A 24,107-nucleotide genomic window follows, 5' to 3' on the forward strand; every position below is an offset into this window, starting at 1 on the left:
ACGAATTACCTTCCATAAGAATCTTCAATTCGGTTAACGAACAAAAATTCGGTTAACGAAATTCTTACGAAATCATGTCAACATGTTTTCGCCTGCTCACTAGCTGGAATATTAGTCCGCCAATACAGTAATCAGTTCTAGGGCTTAAATTCGTTCCTATTTGAGTAAATATCAAGAAGGTTGTGCTATTAAATATTTTTCGAAGTTTTATATTAAAATTATTAGTCATTTTATCATTTATTTAACATAATTGCAGTACAGGAAATTAGTTTTTGGTGCGTCAATCAGCCACTTCACTCACCCACCAAGGTGTCAGTGGAGGTAACATCTTGTTTGTTTCTCTCTTGAACATAAACTATTTTTACGTTTTTACAGAACAATTATTGGTCATTCTGAAATTTATTAACATATTGATAATACAAAGCACAGTGCAGTGCTGATTTAACTAAAATAATCTTTATTTACAGCAATTAAATTTAAAATTTTAGTGGTGAAATTGTTATTGAATCCAGCATGGGTCCAAAGAAATCTAGAAAGGCGATTTCAATCCAGGTAAAACAGGAAATCATGAAGAAACATGAAGGCGGCATTAGAACATATGTGCTTAGTAAAGAATATGGCATGTCGGCATCAACTGTATTGACAATTCTTGCACAGAAAGACAAGTTCAAAGAAACGAAAATGAGAGACAAATCTACCAGAGTGTTTAAAGGTAGATCCTTAATTGCAGAAGCAGAGAGGTTACTTCTCATTTCGATTAAGGAAAAACAAATGAAAGGAGATTCAATTTCGACTTAATTTATTTGTGAAAGAGCCAGGGAAATTTATGAACATTTGAAGGAAGATCAACCTGTTTCTTCTGGCACAGAGTTTGAAGAGTTTAGGGCCAGCAAGGGGCTGGTTCAAAAAATTTAAGAAAAGAAGTGACATTTTCAGTGTTATAAGGCATAGTGAGGCTGCCAGTGCAGATAAAGGAGGAGGAGGTGGAGGAAGAAAATTATCTTCCACAGCAAATGTTCAATGTGGACGCAATTGGGCTGTTCTGGAAGTAAATGCCCAAAAGGACATTCATCACCAGAGATGAAGCTTCTTTACCTGGGCATAAACCCATGAAGGACCGTCTCAGTCTATTGCTTGGTGCCAATGTTTCGGGGGATTTCCAACTGAAGCCGATGCTTGTCTACCACTCTGAGAACCCCAGGGTGTTCAAGCAAAAAAAAGTGGTAAGAGGACAACTTGGAGTTTATTGAAAGTCCAACCGTAAGGCATGGGTGACTAGACAGCTCTTTAATGAATGGGCTGTTGATGTGTTTTGCCCTTCTGTCAAGAGCTACCTAACCACCAATAAACTCCCTTTAAAGGCTCTTCTCCTCATGGCTAATGCTCCTGGTCATGACCCTGAACTTGCCAGCACTTTGGAGGCTCGATTTGACTTTGTCAAAGTGTTGTTTTTGCCTCCAAACACTACATCAATTATACAGCCAATGGACCAGAATGTGATCAGCAACTTTAAGAAGTTGTACATGAAGAAAATGTTCAGGTGTTATCAGGCAACTTCCACTGATCCTGAACTAACACTGGCACAGTTCTGGAAGACACAATTCAACATCCTGGAGGCTGTAAAATTGATTGTGTCATCATGGCGAGAAGTCTCCATTAGATCCCTCAATTCTTCATGGAAAGGACTGTGGCCATCAGCAGTCCATGATTTTGAGGGATTTGAGGAAGAAACAGAGTTGGACAATGAGATTGTGTCCACTGGTTAGTCATTGGGCCTTGAAGTGGAGGAGGATGATGATGTGGAAGAGGTTGTGATGTCTCATGAGCATGAACTTACTCCTGAAGACTTGCAGCAACTGAACGAGATGTTAGAAGCTGACAGTGGTGAAGAGGAAAGGGAAAATGATGACCATATGTCTTCTTCAGATTTAAAGGATGTTGTTTACTACTGGGAGAAGTTCAGGAAACTAGCTTCAAGGCACCCTGATGTGGAAACAACAGAACCTATTATGTGTAATGCTGAGGATCACTGATGTTACTATCTCAGGTCATTAATGTTCAAGTACATGATCACCGATGTTGCTATCTCAGGTCATTAATGTTCAAGTACATGATCACCGATGTTGCTATCTCAGGTCATTAATGTTCAAGTACATGATCACTGATGTTACTATCTCAGGTCATTAATGTTCAAGTACATGATCACTGATGTTACTATCTCAGGTCATTAATGTTCAAGTACATGATCACTGATGTTACTATCTCAGGTCATTAATGTTCAAGTACATGATCACTGATGTTACTATCTCAGGTCATTAATGTTCAAGTACATGATCACTGTTACTATCTCAGGTCATTAATGTTCAAGTACATGATCACTGATGTTACTATCTCAGGTCATTAATGTTCAAGTACATGATCACCGATGTTACTATCTCAGGTCATTAATGTTCAAGTACATGATCACTGATGTTACTATCTCAGGTCATTAATGTTCAAGTACATGATCACTGATGTTACTATCTCAGGTCATTAATGTTCAAGTACATGATCACTGATGTTACTATCTCAGGTCATTAATGTTCAAGTACATGATCACCGATGTTACTATCTCAGGTCATTAATGTTCAAGTACATGATCACTGATGTTACTATCTCAGGTTATTAATGTTCAAGTACATGATCACTGATGTTACTATCTCAGGTCATTAATGTTCAAGTACATGATCACTGATGTTACTATCTCAGGTCATTAATGTTCAAGTACATGATCACTGATGTTACTATCTCAGGTCATTAATGTTCAAGTACATGATCACCGATGTTACTATCTCAGGTCATTAATGTTCAAGTACATGATCACCGATGTTACTATCTCAGGTCATTAATGTTCTAGTACATGATCACTGATGTTACTATCTCAGGTCATTAATGTTCAAGTACATGATCACTGTTACTATCTCAGGTCATTAATGTTCAGGTCATTAATGTTCAACTGATCACTGATGTTACTATCTCAGGTCATTAATGTTCAAGTACATGATCACTGATGTTACTATCTCAGGTCATTAATGTTCAAGTACATGATCACTGATGTTACTATCTCAGGTCATTAATGTTCTAAGTACATGATCACTGATGTTACTATCTCAGGTCATTAATGTTCAAGTACATGATCACTGATGTTACTATCTCAGGTCATTAATGTTCAAGTACATGATCACTGATGTTACTATCTCAGGTCATTAATGTTCAAGTACATGATCACTGATGTTACTATCTCAGGTCATTAATGTTCAAGTACATGATCACTGACTATCTCAGGTCATTAATGTTCAAGTACATGATCACTGATGTTACTATCTCAGGTCATTAATGTTCAAGTACATGATCACCGATGTTACTATCTCAGGTCATTAATGTTCAAGTACATGATCACTGATGTTACTATCTCAGGTTATTAATGTTCAAGTACATGATCACTGATGTTACTATCTAAGGTCATTAATGTTCAAGTACATGATCATTGATGTTACTATCTCAGGTCATTAATGTTCAAGTACATGATCACTGATGTTACTATCTCAGGTCATTAATGTTCAAGTACATGATCACCGATGTTACTATCTCAGGTCATTAATGTTCAAGTACATGATCACCGATGTTACTATCTCAGGTCATTAATGTTCTAGTACATGATCACTGATGTTACTATCTCAGGTCATTAATGTTCAAGTACATGATCACCGATGTTACTATCTCAGGTCATTAATGTTCAAGTACATGATCACCGATGTTACTATCTCAGGTCATTAATGTTCTAGTACATGATCACTGATGTTACTATCTCAGGTCATTAATGTTCAAGTACATGATCACTGATGTTACTATCTCAGGTCATTAATGTTCAAGTACATGATCACTGATGTTACTATCTCAGGTCATTAATGTTCAAGTACATGATCACTGATGTTACTATCTCAGGTCATTAATGTTCAAGTACATGATCACTGATGTTACTATCTCAGGTCATTAATGTTCAAGTACATGATCACTGATGTTACTATCTCAGGTCATTAATGTTCAAGTACATGATCACTGATGTTACTATCTCAGGTCATTAATGTTCAAGTACATGATCACTGATGTTACTATCTCAGGTCATTAATGTTCAAGTACATGATCACTGATGTTACTATCTCAGGTCATTAATGTTCAAGTACATGATCACTGATGTTACTATCTCAGGTCATTAATGTTCAAGTACATGATCACTGATGTTACTATCTCAGGTCATTAATGTTCAAGTACATGATCACTGATGTTACTATCTCCAGGTCATTAATGTTCAAATTACACTTGATCACTGATAATGTGTTACTATCTCAGGTCATTAATGTTCAAGTACATGATCACCAATGTTCTCTAGGTCATTAATGTTCAGAAGTACATGATGCTGATGTTACTATCTCAGGTCATTAATGTTCAAGTACATGATCACTGATCAATATTTACTATCTCCAGGTCATTAATGTTTCAAGTACATGATCACTGATGTTACTATCTCAGGTCATTAATGTTCAGAAGTACGCAGTCACTGATGTTACTATCTCAGGTCATTAATGTTCAAGTACATGATCACTGATGTTACTATCTCAGGTCATTAATGTTCAAGTACATGATCACTGATGTTACTATCTCAGGTCATTAATGTTCTAGTACATGATCACTGATGTTACTATCTCAGGTCATTAATGTTCAAGTACATGATCACCGATGTTACTATCTCAGGTCATTAATGTTCAAGTACATGATCACCGATGTTACTATCTCAGGTCATTAATGTTCTAGTACATGATCACTGATGTTACTATCTCAGGTCATTAATGTTCAAGTACATGATCACTGATGTTACTATCTCAGGTCATTAATGTTCAAGTACATGATCACTGATGTTACTATCTCAGGTCATTAATGTTCAAGTACATGATCACTGATGTTACTATCTCAGGTCATTAATGTTCAAGTACATGATCACTGATGTTACTATCTCAGGTCATTAATGTTCAAGTACATGATCACTGATGTTACTATCTCAGGTCATTAATGTTCAAGTACATGATCACTGATGTTACTATCTCAGGTCATTAATGTTCAAGTACATGATCACCGATGTTACTATCTCAGGTCATTAATGTTCAAGTACATGATCACTGATGTTACTATCTCAGGTTATTAATGTTCAAGTACATGATCACTGATGTTACTATCTAAGGTCATTAATGTTCAAGTACATGATCATTGATGTTACTATCTCAGGTCATTAATGTTCAAGTACATGATCACTGATGTTACTATCTCAGGTCATTAATGTTCAAGTACATGATCACCGATGTTACTATCTCAGGTCATTAATGTTCAAGTACATGATCACCGATGTTACTATCTCAGGTCATTAATGTTCTAGTACATGATCACTGATGTTACTATCTCAGGTCATTAATGTTCAAGTACATGATCACCGATGTTACTATCTCAGGTCATTAATGTTCAAGTACATGATCACTGATGTTACTATCTCAGGTCATTAATGTTCAAGTACATGATCACTGATGTTACTATCTCAGGTCATTAATGTTCAAGTACATGATCACTGATGTTACTATCTCAGGTCATTAATGTTCAAGTACATGATCACTGATGTTACTATCTCAGGTCATTAATGTTCAAGTACATGATCACTGATGTTACTATCTCAGGTCATTAATGTTCAAGTACATGATCACTGATGTTACTATCTCAGGTCATTAATGTTCAAGTACATGATCACTGATGTTACTATCTTAATGTTCAAGTACATCACTGATGTTACTATCTCAGGTCATTAATGTTCAAGTACATGATCACTGATGTTACTATCTCAGGTCATTAATGTTCAAGCACATGATCACGATGTTACTATCTCAGGTCATTAATGTTCAAGTACATGATCACTATCTCAGGTCATTAATGTTCAAGTACATGATCACTGATGTTACTATCTCAGGTCATTAATGTTCAAGTACATGATCACTGATGTTACTATCTCAGGTCATTAATGTTCAAGTACATGATCACTGATGTTACTATCTCAGGTCATTAATGTTCAAGTACATGATCACTGATGTTACTATCTCAGGTCATTAATGTTCAAGTACATGATCACTGATGTTACTATCTCAGGTCATTAATGTTCAAGTACATGATCACTGATGTTACTATCTCAGGTCATTAATGTTCAAGTACATGATCACTGATGTTACTATCTCAGGTCATTAATGTTCAAGTACATGATCACCGATGTTACTATCTCAGGTCATTAATGTTCAAGTACATGATCACCGATGTTACTATCTCAGGTCATTAATGTTCAAGTACATGATCACTGATGTTACTATCTCAGGTCATTAATGTTCAAGTACATGATCACCGATGTTACTATCTCAGGTCATTAATGTTCAAGTACATGATCACTGATGTTACTATCTCAGGTCATTAATGTTCAAGTACATGATCACCGATGTTACTATCTCAGGTCATTAATGTTCAAGTACATGATCACTGATGTTACTATCTCAGGTCATTAATGTTCAAGTACATGATCACTGATGTTACTATCTCAGGTCATTAATGTTCAAGTACATGATCACTGATGTTACTATCTCAGGTCATTAATGTTCAAGTACATGATCACTGATGTTACTATCTCAGGTCATTAATGTTCAAGGACATGATCACCGATGTTACTATCTCAGGTCATTAATGTTCAAGTACATGATCACTGATGTTACTATCTCAGGTCATTAATGTTCAAGTACATGATCACTGATGTTACTATCTCAGGTCATTAATGTTCAAGTACATGATCACCAATGTTACTATCTCAGGTCATTAATGTTCAAGTACATGATCACTGATGTTACTATCTCAGGTCAATGATAATAATAATAATAATAATAATAATAATAATAATAATAATAATAATAATAATAATAATAATAATAATAATAATAATAATAATACAATCGGCCCTTAACATACGCGGGGCTTAGGTAACAGAGATACCCGTGAATTTTAAAAATCTATGTACTTTTGCTGCTCCCCCCCTAAAAAAACCCTGGCCCCCCCATGTCCTTATTTACCGTATATACCTGTGTGTAGTTCGAGTTTTTAAGACCAAATTATTTGGCAAAAAATTGGGGGTCGACCTCTAAACAGGTAATAGTTTCATTAGGTTGAAAAATATTTACCAGTAACTACCAGTAAACAATGGAAACGATGCACCACCAACTGTGAGTGTCGGTACAGTTGCCAGGGCAGATCTCTTGCGTCATCATAGCAAGCGCAAAGTAGCCAAATGCATGGTATGGTAGCACAGGACAATGTAAAACATAAAGTATTAATTTTTTTAAGTTTATTTATAGATACTGTACATAAATTTTTGTTCATTACATTTGAAACATCAATCACTGTTAATTAAATTTGAAACAAAAGAAAACTACGATACCGTATTTCTAAATACCGGGTATTTTCATTAAAATATTACATAACAAATATATTTTACCTTAACTGTGACTGAATGAATATATTCTCAGAAATAAATATGGAAATGTAATATTTTTGTTGAAATGACGTACGTATTACAGTGGAAAGTGGGATAAAATCATTACGAAAACAATGACTTTCGCTTTCTTTCGTTGTTCAAAAGATTTTACCGTGGAACAAACCTGTACTGTACATGTACTAAATGATTACGGTACTAAAATTGTTATGTCTATTGCAAATATAGATTGTTTATGCAGGTATTCAAATAAATCACTATCTTACAAGAATCCCAGCAATGTAAGTTAAATTCACCCAGGTCGTTTGGGTGGCAAATTATGAGGAGAGCTTAGTTACTCTTAAGTAATGATAAATAAACACGTAGACAGGCCTTCAGTGCCAACTGTCACATCTTATCTCAAATAAATAAACAAACACCACTCTGTCACCTCACCTCCCCCCCCCATGCTCCCTGGCTACAAGAGATTGGTGATAACTTTATTCTTTAAGGTGTTTATTTTATATAATATCTCAGACTATAGTTAGGAGATTACAATTTGCATTGCTGGAATCCTTGCAAGACAGCCAATAATTTGAATATAAATGTCATATTTTTGCTCAAGATATAAAAATGTAGTACATTAGTGTACAATACAGTACTGTGTGGTACATTTTATAATAAAGTATAAAGTTTTCAATTGTATTTTTGGGTAGATTTGCATAAATTTCTTCATCTATTTTCATCCATTTACATGCACACACCGTACCAAAAGAAATAAATGACCTTAGTGCAAAGCTGGAGTGTAATGTACTAATTTCATTACGGTACTAAAATTGTTATGTCTAGTGCAAATTAGAGCATGTTGCTATTCAAATTAATCAGTGTCTTACAAGAATCCCAGCAATGTTAATTATATTCTCCCAGGTCATTTCACTGGCATTTTAAAATGAGAGAAGCTTAGTAGGACTGTTAAATAAACACACAGAGACCTTCGGCTCAAACTGTCAAACATATCACCTCAACCCCCCACCCCCCCCACCCCTCGCTGGCTGGCTGGCTCCGTCCCTCCTTCCCCCATCTGCTCAGCCGGGGGTTTATTTAGGCTTACAGTTTTTATCTTATATAATATCTCAGACTAAAGTTAGATTATAATTTGCATTGTTGGAATCCTTGCAAGACAGCCAATAATTTGAATATAAACGTCATATATTTTGCTCAAGAGATAAAAATTGTTGTACATTAGTGTACAGTACTGGTTTTCGGTTACAATAATATTCCCTCCTAATTGACTTGAATAAATACTTGAATGGAAATATACAATATTTTTGTTGAAACTACCCACGTTTCAGTGTAAAGTGTCGTAATAATAAATGGTAAACAATTTGCCTTCGGCACTCGGTGTTTCAGGCACGGCGAGCCTCAGTTTATAAGACGTAGAGTGTTTTTACTGAAGGTTTTGTTGTTCCAATGCCCTCACAAACTTGGATAGACCTATAAACAAGGAATATCATAAATTAAAGATTTTTTGGTAAAAAATCAGGGTCGACCTACAATGCTGATCTCAACACAAGCGTGGTTACAGCGAGACATACTGAGTGAGGGAGTGCGGGGGTGGCGTGATGCGTGTGTGTGTGTATGGGGTGGCGGGCGGTGTGCGGTGCCGCGCGCGATTTGAATGTACTTCAATTACTTCAATGTACAGAATATTCCTCCGGCGGGGCAATCCGCGTATTTGCGAATCCGTGTATGCTAAACCCGCGTATGTTAAGGGCCGACTGTAATAATAATAATAATAATAATAATAATAATAATAATAATAATAATAATAATAATAATAATAATAATAATAATGGTTGCCCTTTGTGTAACGAGGATTGCCGACCCAAAGGCCACCTAGGCGTGAATTTGTTTAAGGTGTAGAAGCTGTCGCCAACACAACAACCACACCCTGAGTTAACGAGTTGCATGACCCAGTGTCAAGGAATAGTCCGAGAAGACCGGACAACTCGCCAACTGCACTGGCTAACCATTACCCCGGAACACGATCCGTAAATCGATTAACATCCAGGTTCTCAATTACTGCTCGGTAGACAGAGGCAAATGGCGTAAAGAAACTTGCCCATAGTTTCACCCTGCCCGGAGATCGAACCCGGGTCCACTCGTTTGTGAGGCAAGCATGCTGACCATTACACCACTAAACAGCTGTTATGCAACAGCTGATATGTCCACTGTACACTCATCCCCCATATTCGCAAGACTAACACTCTTAGAAATCGTCGCCAATTGTGAATTCACAAATAGTGAATTTAATACCATAAGGAAAAAATAGAGTACGGTACCATGGCTACCAAGATTATCATTTTTGTCGTAATATTTTGGGTTATAAATGATCAATGTTTCAGAGATGGTGTTGATGTTTATATGGAGTGAGTTGTTGTAATAGAGTACTATATATAAATTAAGAAATGTTAACAAAAATAATTGTTTTATCTACTGATAATTAAAGTCATGAGTACAGTACAGTACGTAAATAAACATGTAACTCATTGACAACACTACAGTGATCCCTCGGTTAACGAGCGCCTCGGTTAACGAGTTACCTCCCATAAGATTCTTAACTTCGGTTAACGAGCAACCCCTCGGTTAACGAGTTTCTTACGAGGCGACCTCAACATGTTTTCGCTTGCATTTGGTGGTCCACCAGCTGTCGTATTAGTCCGCCAATACAGTAATCGGTTCTAGGGCTTAAATTCCTTACTATTTTAGTAAATATCAAGAAGTTTATACTATTCAATAATTTTAAAAGTTTAATTTTAAATTTTTTAGTCATTTTAACAATTATTGAACATAACTGAAGGTAAAGTCACTAGTTTTATGCGCGCCATCCAGTCTCTTAACACACCAAACAAGCGTTAGTCTCTCTCTGTTTTCAGTGGAGGTAACATCTTGCTTGAGACTCTCTTCAACTAAACGCTTTTTTTCTGTGTTTCCAAGCAAACTATAGGTCATTTTGAAATTTATTTTACATATTGACAATATATAGCACAGTACAGTGTTATTTTAAAGAAAATATTCTTTATTTACAGCTAGTTTAAACTTAAAAAACATGAACAAGGCATTAGAACAAATGCGCTATGCAAAGAATATGGCATGTCGACATCAACTGTGTCGACAAATCTTGCACAGAAAGACAAATTTAAAGAAATGAAAGTGAGAGACAAATCTACCAGAGTGTTTAAAAGTAGATCCCTAATTGCAGAAACTGAGAGGTTACTTCTCATCTGGATTAGGGAAAAACAGATGAAAGGTGATTCAGTTTCTACTGAATTCATTTGTGAAAGAGCCAGGGAGATTTACGAACATTTAAAGACAGATCAACTTGGTTCTTCAGGCACAGAATTTGAAGATTTTCGGGCCAGCAAAGGCTGGTTCGAAAAATTTAAGAAAAGAAGTGACATTTTCAGTGTTGTTAGGCATGGTGATGCTGCGAGTGCTGATAAGGAAGGGGCAGCAAAGTTTTTAGTGGAATTTAAAAAACTGATGGAAGAAGAAAATTATCTTCCACTGCAAGTGTTTAATGTGGATGAAACTGGACTGTTCTGGAAAAAGATGCCCAAAAGAACATTCATCACCAGAGATGAAGCCTCTTTACCTGGGCATAAACCCATGAAAGACCATCTCACTCTATTGCTTGGTGCCAATGCTTCAGGGGATTTCCGACTGAAGCCTATGCTTGTCTACCACTCTGAAAACCCCAGGGTGTTCAAGCAACAGATAGTGGTAAGAACAAGGCTTGGAGTCTATTGGAAGTCCAACCGTAAGGCATGGGTGACTAGACAGCTCTTTAATGAATGGGCTGTTGATGTGTTTTGCCCTTCTGTCAAGAGCTACCTAACCACCAATAAACTCCCTTTAAAGGTTCTTCTCCTCATGGATAATGCTCCTGGTCATGACCCTGAACTTGCTAGAGCTTTGGAGTATCAATTTGACTTTGTGAAAGTGTTGTTTTTGCCTCCAAACACTACATCAATCATACAGCCAATGGACCAGAATGTGATCAGCAACTTCAAGAAGTTGTACATGAAGAAAATGTTTAGGAGGTGTCATCAGGCAACTTCCACTGATCCTGAACTAACACTGAAACATTTCTGGAAGACACAATTCATCATCCTGGAGGCTGTAAAATTGATTGTGTCATCATGGCAAGAAGTCTCCACTAGATCCCTCAATTCTTCATGGAAAGCACTGTGGCCATCAGCAGTCCATGATTTTGAGGGATTTGAGGAAGAAACAGAGTTGGACCAGGAGATTGTGTCCCTTGGTCAGTCATTGGGCCTTGAAGTGGAAGAGGATGATGTCGAAGAGCTTGTGATGTCTCATGAGGAGGAACTTACTCCTGATGACATGAAGCAACTGGATGAGATGTTAGAGGATGACAGTGGTGAGGAGGAAATTAAAAGTGATGACCATATGTCAGCTAAACAGTTGAAAGATGTGATTTACTACTGGGAGAAGTTCAGGGAACTGGCTTCAAAGCACCCAGAGGTGAAAAAAACTGAACTAACTTTGTGTCATGTTGAGGATTCAATGGTCTCCTTCTTTAAACATAGTTAATGGTGAGGAGGAGAGATGCTCCACAGACCACAATTGACACTTTCTTCAGTAAAAGGCAGAGGGAACAAGATGCTATCCCTCAGCCTTCCACTTCAAGAAGGAGAGAGGATAATGCTAGCCCTCAGCCTCCCACTTCAAGAAGGAGAGAGGATGTTCATGGTGGAGAATCTGTCAATCCAGAGGTTCCTGACATTTTCATGGAAGGTGACTCACCTTCCAAAAAGCAGTAAAATGCTTCTCCTCCACCTCCACTTCCTTCTCTTCTCCCTTCTTCTCCTCCACCTCCCACTTCAAATTCACATCAGCATCAGCATCCAGGAGCCTTCTACATACACACCTCAAAGTAAGTGTCAATTTCTAAAAAAAATTTTGAATTTGGGCAATTTTCGGTGAGCTGGAACCAATTACCCAAAAACCCATTGAAACAATGGTTTCGGTTAACGAGATTTTTGGTTAACGAGCAACCTGCTGGAACGGATTGTGCTCGTTAACCGAGGGACCACTGTACTTATGTAATATTTGTTTCTTATCTTTTACAGAGTGTCTGGACATACTGTATGTTGTGATCAAGGATATTAAATACATCTACAAGTGTCTTCGTCTGATCCATAAACACGGAGTAACTTATTTCACTCAGGATATTATAGTCTACACTACAGTACTAAAACAGTGTTCTCTAATACAGAGTAAAGGAGTAAAATATTACAATACTTTAATGAGGCTTAAAAATAAAGAAAATATAAGATAATATAAAACTATAAAATTTGAAAAATTAAGAGCATAGGTGTGTATGAATGGCGGCAGTGACCTGTACTGCGTCGCCCAGGACTGCTGACACACTGGTTGCCTGCCTGGCTGAACTGTGGAATCACCCAGATGATAGTTTGAGTGTGGAAGGAGCTATTTTGTACATGAAATATGTGCTATTGTATTTTCTTATGATATATGTACTATGATTGTATAAGTGATATTGTTCATCACAGCAATTCTTGTTAACAAAGTGGTTATAGTGCTACAGGTGGCAGACACGACAATGAATGACTTCAGTTGCGTTCTGATTGTTGGACTAAATTAGAATTTTTCTGAACATGGCCAAAGGGGACAAACTTCAGATACCGTAATAGGAATTGCACTGTAGAGACGTTCTGCATACAGTTGGGTGCTACTAGGTCAGTACTACAGGAACCAAATTTTACCAGGGGTGCTGAGTATTAGTTATGGTGCCCTAGATACTGTTCTCTGTGGTGCAATGTATAGTACTTTATACCCAAAATATTGGGGTACTACAGCACCCTCCCTTCCCACGTCCATGTACTGGGTGGAGTGAGAGGGTGAGGACGGTGCAGCACACTCGAGAAAACTGACTAACCTCGGAGTGTGTGCAGGAGGTGTGTATCTGCTAATGGTCGGCCAAAAACAATCTAACAGCCTCACAGATAGATGAATTTCAATCACAAATCTTAAATAAAGGGTTATTATCAGCGGCTCCTCGACTTACGACGGGGTTAGGGACCCAAATCCAGGTTGTAAGTCAAATTGGTCGTAAGTCAAAAATGCTTAAATAATACAGTAAATGTACAGTGAACCCTCACTTTACGCGGTTAATTCAACCCACGGCGGCCCGCGTAAAGTGAGAAATGCATAAAGTGAACAACATAACATATGGGATTAATTGAAATAGAGACCAGGCCGACCCCCAAACTCCATTTTTTCAGACACAATACCTACGTTGTAGTAAAAATAACTTCTTAATTTTATGATGGTATGCACACACAATTAATAATAAAGAGAAATATCAATAATATTAGGTTTTTTAACACTTACATTAGTAGAAAAGATGGCTGGGCACACGGGGATGGGGGGTTGGTTCCGAGGCAGAGGGCAGATTATTGGCCCTCACCTGTATCACTTGTATCAATTGTATCACTATCCACCACAGAGGCTTGTAGGGCCTCTTTGTCAAACCCCTCAAAGTCCATATAAGTCCATATCCTCACTATCATTATCACTATCACTGACTTGGGCCGGCTGTGGTGGGTGGCGGGTGAAGAACTCGGTAATGTTTTGATGACAGGGCGACCTTGTGCTCACCCTGCTCGCGCCGCTCTCCATGTAAAAGGGTACACACACCGCGGAAAGTGAGCATTCCGGTTTCGGCAGGGTACCGCATAAACGTGGAAACGCGTAAAGTGGGACCGCGTAAAGCGAGGGATGACTGTACATAGAAAATCTAAAATGGGTGTCTCTTTTTTTTCTCAGCACCACAAAACTCTCACTTTTAAACTTGCCAGCCATTTTAAAGTGAAACACACAAAAAAATTTTGTCAGTACACAGCGCAATAACTAACGTCGGGACTCGAAAATTTGACAAAATTTTGGTACGAGGCGGTCGTATGTCCGGGTGGTCGTAAGTAGAGTAGGTCGTAAGTCGAGGAGTAGCTGTAATGGTTTTTGTGTATAAGTGACTTGACAAATATGGAGGGATGGGTGTACATAAAGCTATTTAACAAAGTGCTTGATACTGGAGAGTTACCGGAGGAGTGGCTTACTTAAAAATAATGGTGAAGTTAATAATTATACAGCAGTAATATCTCCTTTAGCCAGAATCCCTCTTAACCGGAACTCTCCGATAGCCTGAATTGAAATTTTCTCGGAAAATCGTTCCCAAAGCCAGAATTTTCCGGCAAATTCTGGCCTTGAGAACAATTTTCCGAGAGGCACGTTTTCTGGAAAATTATGAGAAAATTTTCCCAGTAGAGTAAAACCTCGATTACCGACGGTAGTGTGTCCTCCAATATTGCAGTGTAAGGTGAATCATTGTATTGTGAATCATTAATTACCATTAAAATAAAGCAATAATAATGAGATGTGTTCCTAAGTGTGACCTTTTCATAACTTTTGTGTGGCTTTTTACCCTCTTTTCCCCCAAAACAATACAATTAATGAAAAATGAAAGCTATAATCTTTAAATGAAGCGCTCAGCATCAGAAGGGGGGTGAAGCGACACCCCGGCCAAAATGAGTTTTTTGATGGATATCATTATTTTCACCCTTCCTCTACATGTTGGCGTTGGATGTAACTCTCTAGCTAGAATAGAAATATGGTAGAAAGTCCTTTAAAAATAAGGTGTGATTTCACCTCAGGCCTTGAGCTATGTATCTGGCTGTGCACTCAGTGCAAAAAAGTGGCAACATACCGTTCAGAGCAAAAGGAGCGCGAGCCAATGACAGAGCGCCTCCCTCAGACCATACCCCCGAGGCAGCCAATCGCAATGGATTTCCCCTTGTTACGTCACAGCTCCTCAGCCAGTCCGCGCACCCAGATGCTGCTGCCTCCTTAGTTTTGGTGCATATTATAGCATAAGGAGGTTCAGTGGACGTTCTACTGCTATTTTTTATAACTTTTCGGTGTAACATTGACGTTATTCGTGTTCCACGGGTGTGAGAAGTGCTGTGCAATATCTGCCCAATATTAGAAAAAGACTTGAGTGAGGCCAGGCCCTCTGGTGTGGGTTCAGGAGCCCATTATTCCTGAGCAGGTGTTTGACGCCAGTGCTCACGTGGACACCCCAGTAATGCTTGGTGATAGTGATTTTGGTGGTGAATTTAGTGTTGATTATGGTGATACAAGTGCTACTGGCGATGGTGCAGGTGACGTGAATGATTGCAGAAAAAACCATACATCACGTTATGAACCATCAGAAGATCTTTTTAGAGACTATGATGGCTTACCTGTCAACAATGAAAGTGACTCACAGCATGATGTAAGTGATTATCATAATGACAATAACACTTTGAAAGCATCCCAAGATCTTTTTTACACACTATTACACACTATTATACTTGACACTATCATAAATCTTTGGCTAATAATAGGGACAGAAAGATAAATACTGATAGGCAAATGAGTTTATTATTATTATTTCATTTTTTTTGGGTGGGGGGTTTAAGACGAGTGCTGTTTTTGGTGATCATTAACTTGTTTTACAGTATTAGCCCACAATAATAAGACAATTTGCAGAAAAACATGATTATTGTTGGTTTGAAGCTCAAACAACTGTACATCACGGGTAGTTATTCTCATTCAACTCGGGATAAAATAATAACTATTCACAGTACAAACTTCCAGTTTTTACAGTTCGCTATGAGATGGATTGAGCTGCACGATAAATAAATGAATCCTCTAGCTTAAAAAAAAAGTACTGGTTGTTTGAACTTCGAAAAACTTTAAACGCATTTTTGCTCAGCTTTTTTAATTTGGCGCTTCACCCCCTTCTGGCGCGGAGTGCCTCAAATAATGTTTCTGAATGCACCTTACACAATATAAATCAATAATAATAAGATCACGCAAGAGGAGATGGGACGCCATTGTTGTTGTCAGTGTTTACACCCATAATGTCAGTTATCCATCTGAAACAAGAAAATAAGACCCTGGTTGTTGCTGTAGTAAAATTAATGTAAAAAAAGAATATGTATGTATTAGGTAATATTAATAAATGGAACAATAGAAGTAGCTAACCATTAACGGTAAAGAAAAAACTAAATAGATTGGGAACGCCATCGTATGTAAGTGCGTACATGTGAAAACATCATCATTTCTCTACATAAGAACATGAAAGCAACACTTGCTACTGTTCATATATGTCTTAAATAATACTTAATAATGTAAAACAAAAATTCTACTCACAAATGGTGGTAAAGACAAAATCAACACCTTATTTTTAAAGGACTTTCTACCATATTTCTATTCTAGCTAGAGAGTTACATCCAACACCAACATGTAGAGGAAGGGTGAAAATAGTGTAAGTTTTTACTCAGATGATTTTGTCAATCAGGTTCAACTCTGGCTGAAGCTGTAGGTTCAACTCTGGCTGAAGCTGTAGGTTCAACTCTGGCTGAAGCTGTAGGTTCAACTCTGACTGAAGCTGTAGGTTTAACTCTGGCTGAAGCTGTAGGTTCAACTCTGGCTGAAGCAATAGGTTCAACTCTGGCTGAAGCTGTAGGTTCAACTCTGGCTGAAGCAATAGATTTAACTCTGGCTGAAGCTGTAGGTTCAACTCTGGCTGAAGCTGTAGGTTCAACACTGGCTGAAGCAATAGGTTCAACTCTGGCTGAAGCTGTAGGTTCAACTCTGGCTGAAGCAATAGGTTTAACTCTGGCTGAAGCTGTAGGTTCAACTCTGGCTGAAGCTGTAAACTAGGTTCAGGTTCACTCTGTAGGTTCAACTGGCTTGAAGCTGTAGGTTCAACTCTGGTTGAAGCAGGTTCAACTCTGGCTGAAGCTGTAGGTTCAACTCTGGCTGAAGCTGTAGGTTCAACTCTGGCTGAAGCTGTAGGTTCAACTCTGGCTGAAGCAATAGGTTCAACTCTGGCTGAAGCTGTAGGTTCAACTCTGGCTGAAGCTGTAGGTTCAACTCTGGCTGAAGCTGTAGGTTCAACTCTGGCTGAAGCACAAGCTTTCCATAAAAGCTGTTGCTGAAACTGTTACTGAACCTGCTTATGATGCTGAAGTTGGTGGTTTAGGCCTTTGAATAATAAAGCTGTTAAAAAACCTTTCACAGCTGCTTTCTTTTCTCATCGTACATCTTTATGTAGAGGTCATATGTGTTTTTCACGTCCCTGTTAATTTTAATGCTTTGTTCTGTTAATGGATCCACTTCAGAAAATATGTTCATTGCTTGCTCCATATAATATCCACAGACCTCTCACCTTTTTCATATCGTTTTAACACATCTAGTTTCTCGGCTAAGCTTATACACTTTCTATTAGCTTTTGAACCAACACTACCATCACTTGCTCTCTTACGCATGTTGAATCGGGACACAAAAAATACCAAAAGGAATCTGAGAATGTTTTTCTCCTTTTCCTGTTCAGATGCATGAAAACAAAAGGCGCACCAAGTTGCGACTGTTTATGCTGGCGTCACCACTCACAGCCCGGCAGCCTCTGTGCGCAAGGCATTTTTTTTATATAATACTTATCGGGATTGAAATAATATTTATATATGAAAATGTAATTTTACTTTTATTTTTATAATATTTTTGTCATAAATACGAAGAAAATAATGGTGTAAATTAAATTGGGTCCTAAATTAACCAGGGTCTTTAATATGAATCGTTGTTATGGGAGGCTTTCCTGTACAGTACCCGGAAAATTGAAAATTCCATGGATGGAGAGTTTTTTCTGGGTTTGAGAAATTAAAATCAGGATCATTTTCCGGAAATTCCAAGAAAAATTTGCAGCACAGTACCCGGAAAATCCTAGGGATGGGGGATTTCATCTCATTACCCGGAAATCTCTCATTCCCGGAAGTGCTCTGCACCAATTGTTCCGGCTAACGGAGATATCACTGTACTGTACAGTGGTCCCTCGATTAACGAATGATCCAATTAACGAAATTTCAGCTAACGAATTAGCTCCCATAAGGATTTTCAGTTCGATTAACGAACAAAACTTCAATTAACGAAAGCCTTACGAGAAATACTTTTGTTGTGCGCATTAGCTGATCAGCTGATCGGCCAGTCCGCCAATACAGTAATCAGTTCTATGTTTACATTCTGCATTTTTATATTAAAATTATTAGTCATTCAGAAATTTAGTTAACATATTGAAAATACATACAGTACAGGGAACAGTTTTTGTGCACCCATCAGCTGATTGAATCACCCAACAACGCTTCTCAGTTTAACTTTGTTTACAGTGGAGTGAACATCCAGTTTGTTGGTCTCTTTAATATTTTTGCATTTTTACATTAAAATTATTGGTCATTCTGAAATTTAGTTAATATATTGATAATATACTGTACAATGCAGAAATTATTATGAAACACGAAGAAGGCATTAGAACCAATGCACTCTGTAAAGAATATGGCATGTCATCATTGACTGCCTCTACAATCAGCTAGAACACAAGGCTGTGCCAGGAGTAGGTGAGGAAGGTTGCCTCACCCACACTCATATGGGTGCTCTGAAATACGAGAAAGTGGATGCTTCTGTGTATGACTGGTACAAGTAGCTACGAGCAAGTGGTGTTCCCGTTCGCGGTACTGAGCTCCATGATGCCGCCCAGTACTTCTCTACGCTGCTGGAGGTGCCTGACTTCTGTGGGAGCTTTGGGTGGTTCTAAATATTTTATATACTCTCTACGGAACCAACAAGAGACAAGTGTCTGTCGAGAGTTCTAATGCTGATGTGGGTAGTGTCCAGCCATTCAAAAAGGATCTGCAACAACTCAACCATGACAATGACATGAAAAAGTATGAGATGTACAACATGGATAAGACAGGCCTCAATGGGAAATCCCTGCCCAGCAACCCCCGTGGATCCTGGTGGGCGAGCAGCACTCCTGGACTCACATGTGTCAGTGCTGCTATGTACCAATGATGCTGGCACCCACAAGATAAGACCCATGGTGGTGGGAATGCACGGAGGCCAATAGTGCTACGGAATTCCGTGGGTGATCTTCCTGTATCCCGACGTGGCAACAAAGAGGCTTGGTTAGTATTTGAACTGGTTGCATAATGTTTTCATGCAAGGGTTTGCTCTTCCTTGAAAAAGCACTTCCTCGTAAATAGAGGCAAACACGTACCAGGCCAAGCTGTTATTGTTATTATTCAACTTGTAATTTCAGGCAGACATACATAATTTTCTTAATTTTTTTTTACTCTCTTACATGCACACAAAATTGTTCACACAGTATGTGCAAAAATTAAATAAATAAAATGTATGATTATCATAATGTCAAAAACATAAAGGCTATATACATTTGTTTAAGATAAGTAACATCACTTTGCTTACCTTACATGTATTATTGTACTGTTCAAACATGTAGGTGTTGTAGGTAAGTATTAAAGGCACTGGTAACTTGTGTGAGGCCTACAGTACTTCAGAGCTGTAAAAGAAAAACAGAGCAAAACCAATTAAATCACAACACTTTTGGATACAACAGACTTTTAGTATTTATAGAAATCAAATTGTAATGTCTCTTCATCTTTGGTACATCACACATTACAAACAGCAAGTTCTGATTTAATTAAGCATCTCCATAAACAGTATCAGAGGCTTAAAAAGAAAGACAAGTTTTGCTGCTTCTTCTGTACCAAGACGGCTCTTTAGTTTCCAGTGAACAAGTCCACAGGGGAGATGAATGGGAACAGTTGTCAGTCAACAAAGGAAAAATAAGATTTTAATTTTAACAAATTTGATTGAAATAAAAAAATCTGATTTTTTTTAATAAAAAATCAACAGCCAGTGTTCCATGTTGTTAACAACATTTCATTCCAATATATTTACCTATATAATGATGAACTCATTGTCCTTTAGCTATACAGTACTGTACTGTACTCTATGTACTGTAAGTTCTTTGTTAGAAGATACTGGACACTGTCCCCCCTCACCATACCCCAGCTCAGGTACCTAGACTATCACTGTCCTCCCTCACCATACCCCAGCTCAGGTACCTAGACTATCACTGTCCTCCCTCACCATACCCCAGCTCAGGTACCTAGACTGTCACTGTCCTCCCTCACCATACCCCAGCTCAGGTACCTAGACTGTCACTGTCCTCCCCACCATACCCCAGCTCAGGTACCTAGACTGTCACTGTCCTCCCTCACCATACCCCAGCTCAGGTACCCTAGACTGTCACTGTCCTCCCTCACCATACCCCAGCTCAGGTACCTAGCTCCAGGTACCTAGACTGTCACTGTCCTCCCTCACCATACCCCAGCTCAGGTACCTCCTGTCCTCCCTCACCATACCCCCAGCTCAGGTACCTAGACTGTCACTGTCCTCCCTCACCATACCCCAGCCAGGTAGACTGTCCTGTCCTCCTCACCATACCCCAGCTCAGGTACCTAGACTGTCACTGTCCTCCCCACCATACCCCAGTTCAGGGTACCTAGACTGTCAATGTCCTCCCTCACCATACCCCAGCTCAGGTACCTAGACTGTCACTGTCCTCCCTCACCATACCCCAGCTCAAGTACCTAGACTGTCAGTGTCCTCCCTCACCATACCCCAGCTCAGGTACCTAGACTGTCACTGTCCTCCCTCACCATACCCCAGCTCAGGTACCTAGACTGTCACTGTCCTCCCTCACCATATGCCAGTTCAGGTACCTAGACTGTCAGTGTGGCATGTAACAAGCCACCTGTGAAGTGAGGAACATAACATAGGTTTGTAACTGTGCAATGGAAACTGTATACTGTACACCGTATACCTGCATAGTCTTTATACAGTACATACCAAACCAATTGTAGATCTGTACAGTATACAGTATGGTGAGTTACTGTATAAATATGAGTCATTCAATAAGTAAAGAGGCTCTTTGATGTAGATGGCAAAGAGGACGACAAGAGCAGAGATCATGTTTAGACATGCATAAGCTATATCTTCATCTGTTTATTTAGTGAGTTCATTGTATTTGTCTGGAGTAACAATCAGCACTCCACATGAATTTTGCACTATGGAAGAACAACGAACTGTTATTTGCTTTTTAAATTCGGAAGGGATAAAACCAAGTGAAATTTGTCACAGAATGTCGCTTCAATATGAAAACAATTGTATCAGTCGAGCAAACATTTATGAGTGGGTTGAACATTTCAAGAATGGTCAAACAAACTTGCAAAGAAAAGGCACGATTCTTCCGCAAGATAATGCATGACCCCACAGGACACAGCATATATATGCAAGAAATTATTAGAAAACTGGGCAGGGAGATTTTGCTGCACCCTGCATATAGTCCAGATCTCCCACCATCAGACTACCACTGCTTGGTCATCTCAAAACAGCTTTACATGGAAAGCATTTTTCAAATAATGAAGAGGTAAATAAAGAAATCCAAAACTGGTTATGGAGTCAGCCATAAGAATTTTTGGCCACAAGAACACGAAAACTCATAAAAAGATGGGACAAGTGCATAGCTGCAGAGGGACATTATGCTGAAATATAGATATGTGACCCTTAATAATAAATCATTACTTCTGCAGTTATAATCATTTGTCTTGTTACTTATTGAATGTCTCTCATTATTATTATAGATAATACTTGACAATAGTGGTCCAAACTAGACAAAATTTCTCCAAAGAAGATAAAACCTTTAATACCTTGAGAACTAGCTACCAAAGGTGCTCGAGGGAAGTGTTTATTGAGATATCAGTTTAGATGTACAAGATGGGTGGAGGAAGATGGTCAAAGATGACCCTGTTGTGTTTAAACTGAAGAAATGTTCCTCTTTCACGAAAAAGAAAGTTTATTGTATTATTGAAGTATAATGTAAGGAATATATGTAGCTAAAGTCTCATAGTTAGTTTTCTTTATTTTATGAAAAAAAAATTTCACATTGTAAGAACATTTCACCAATTGCTACCTACACAATTGTTACCGTACTTACGTGTTGAGCATAAATGGTGCCATATTTTTAATTATTTCTGCAGAGTAACTTCAGGAAAGATGTTGTAGTTGTTGACTGTGTCGGAGGCAACGCTTGAGTAGTTTGATTACCGTCTTCTGTTAATAATAATACAAAATTAGTTAATTATTTGGATCGTGATGTCACGGCTCCTAGTTTGGTGGACAATTTTAGTCTCATTTTGCTCAATGTTTGATGCTTAATGCAATGGAGATAGTCTCTTTTTTCTAGAAACGCTAAAATATGTGGTTTTTCAACTTCCAAGTTACAATGACTGTTTTTCTTTGACAACCAACAAATCATAACCTAACCTAAGCTTGACTAACCTAACCTAACTTTAGTCACAGAGTGGCTGGCGCAGAGAATGATCAATAGTTCAGAGGGGCTGGAACATGGGCATCTTCAGTCAACAACTGACAAAAACTTCTCAACTTGAAAGTTGAAAAAACACTTTTTTTTTTAGCATTTCCACAAAAAGAAACTATCTCCATTGTATTGAGCATCGAACATTGAGCAAAATGAGACTAAAATTGTCCACCAAACTAGAAGCCGTCATGATCCAAATATTAGCCAAAAATTGTTCAGGGGGACGAATACTCTCCAAGTGAGCGGTATAAACTGGCAGTGAATGGAGGGTTGAGAACTGCTTCCACAAGCACGAAAATTTGTCAACTATTGTAACTAAAAGTGAATTGACACAAAACACATCCCTCCGGCTATATGTATTTCCACACCAATCAGGCCCATAAGCCACGCCCCTCTTCTATATTAATATCTGATTGGTTCATAGAAAATTCATACTAAATGTGTTCACAATTGGTAATCAGACCTGTTATTATCTAAAATATTGTTAAATATCTGAACTATGATGCATGAGTTTGTAAGGTTAGCCCTGAGATACTATGAGGTATTGTAAGGTACTGTGAGGTGCTGTGGGGTAATCTGAGGTACTGTGAGGTGCTGTGAGGTATTGTGGGGTGGTATGAGAAATTGTGAGGTAGTGTGAGGTATTGAAGTGCTGTGAGGTGCTGTGATGTGCTGTGAGGTGTTGAGGTACTGTGAGGTATTATGAGGTAATGTGAGGTACTGTGAGGTGGTGAGAGTAACGGTGAGGTGATGTTGGTTGAGTCACCTCCTCACTGCGGTGCGAGATAGGAAGCCTTGCAATAACCTCTCACCTCACCACCAGTCACAACACAAGACGTAAACAACTGAAACAAATGACTCAACCATCGCGTTCTAAAACTACACTAATTTCTACTCAACACGAGTCTAATACATAAGTTTAAAGTTTTAATCTATTAACCAATTTGAAATTTTTTTACTCAATTTTTACTTGTACTTTTACCCTCGTTAACCGCACAGGCGATCGGTCACGTCTCTTCACATTTTCCCTTCCCCCTAATTCTCAAACTAGATCTGTTTCTAGAGCTGGTATCATTACATCTATCAATGTGGATCAGTGCACCATTTCCTCTAATATGTCATGGAATGTGAGTTCAG

The 24,107-nt window shown here is 38.4% G+C and overlaps 1 protein-coding gene across 4 annotated transcripts in view; it reads right to left on the reverse strand.

Moving 5' to 3' along the window:
• Nucleotides 1–23,829, reverse strand: part of LOC121860898 (RING finger and SPRY domain-containing protein 1-like) — a gene marked incomplete at its 3' end in the record, with an annotated part of 109,006 nt that extends 85,177 nt beyond the window's left edge. For 2 of the 4 annotated variants that reach the window (XM_042358259.1, XM_042358262.1), the window contains 3 exon segments: nt 19,991–20,084; nt 22,587–22,702; nt 23,737–23,821. 4 annotated transcript variants of the gene reach the window in all.
• Between the last annotated feature and the right edge of the window lie 278 nt (nt 23,830–24,107).

This window comes from Homarus americanus, unplaced genomic scaffold, assembly GCF_018991925.1.
Source record: "Homarus americanus isolate GMGI-L3 unplaced genomic scaffold, GMGI_Hamer_2.0 scaffold52806, whole genome shotgun sequence".
Taxonomy (NCBI): Eukaryota; Metazoa; Arthropoda; class Malacostraca; order Decapoda; family Nephropidae; genus Homarus; species Homarus americanus.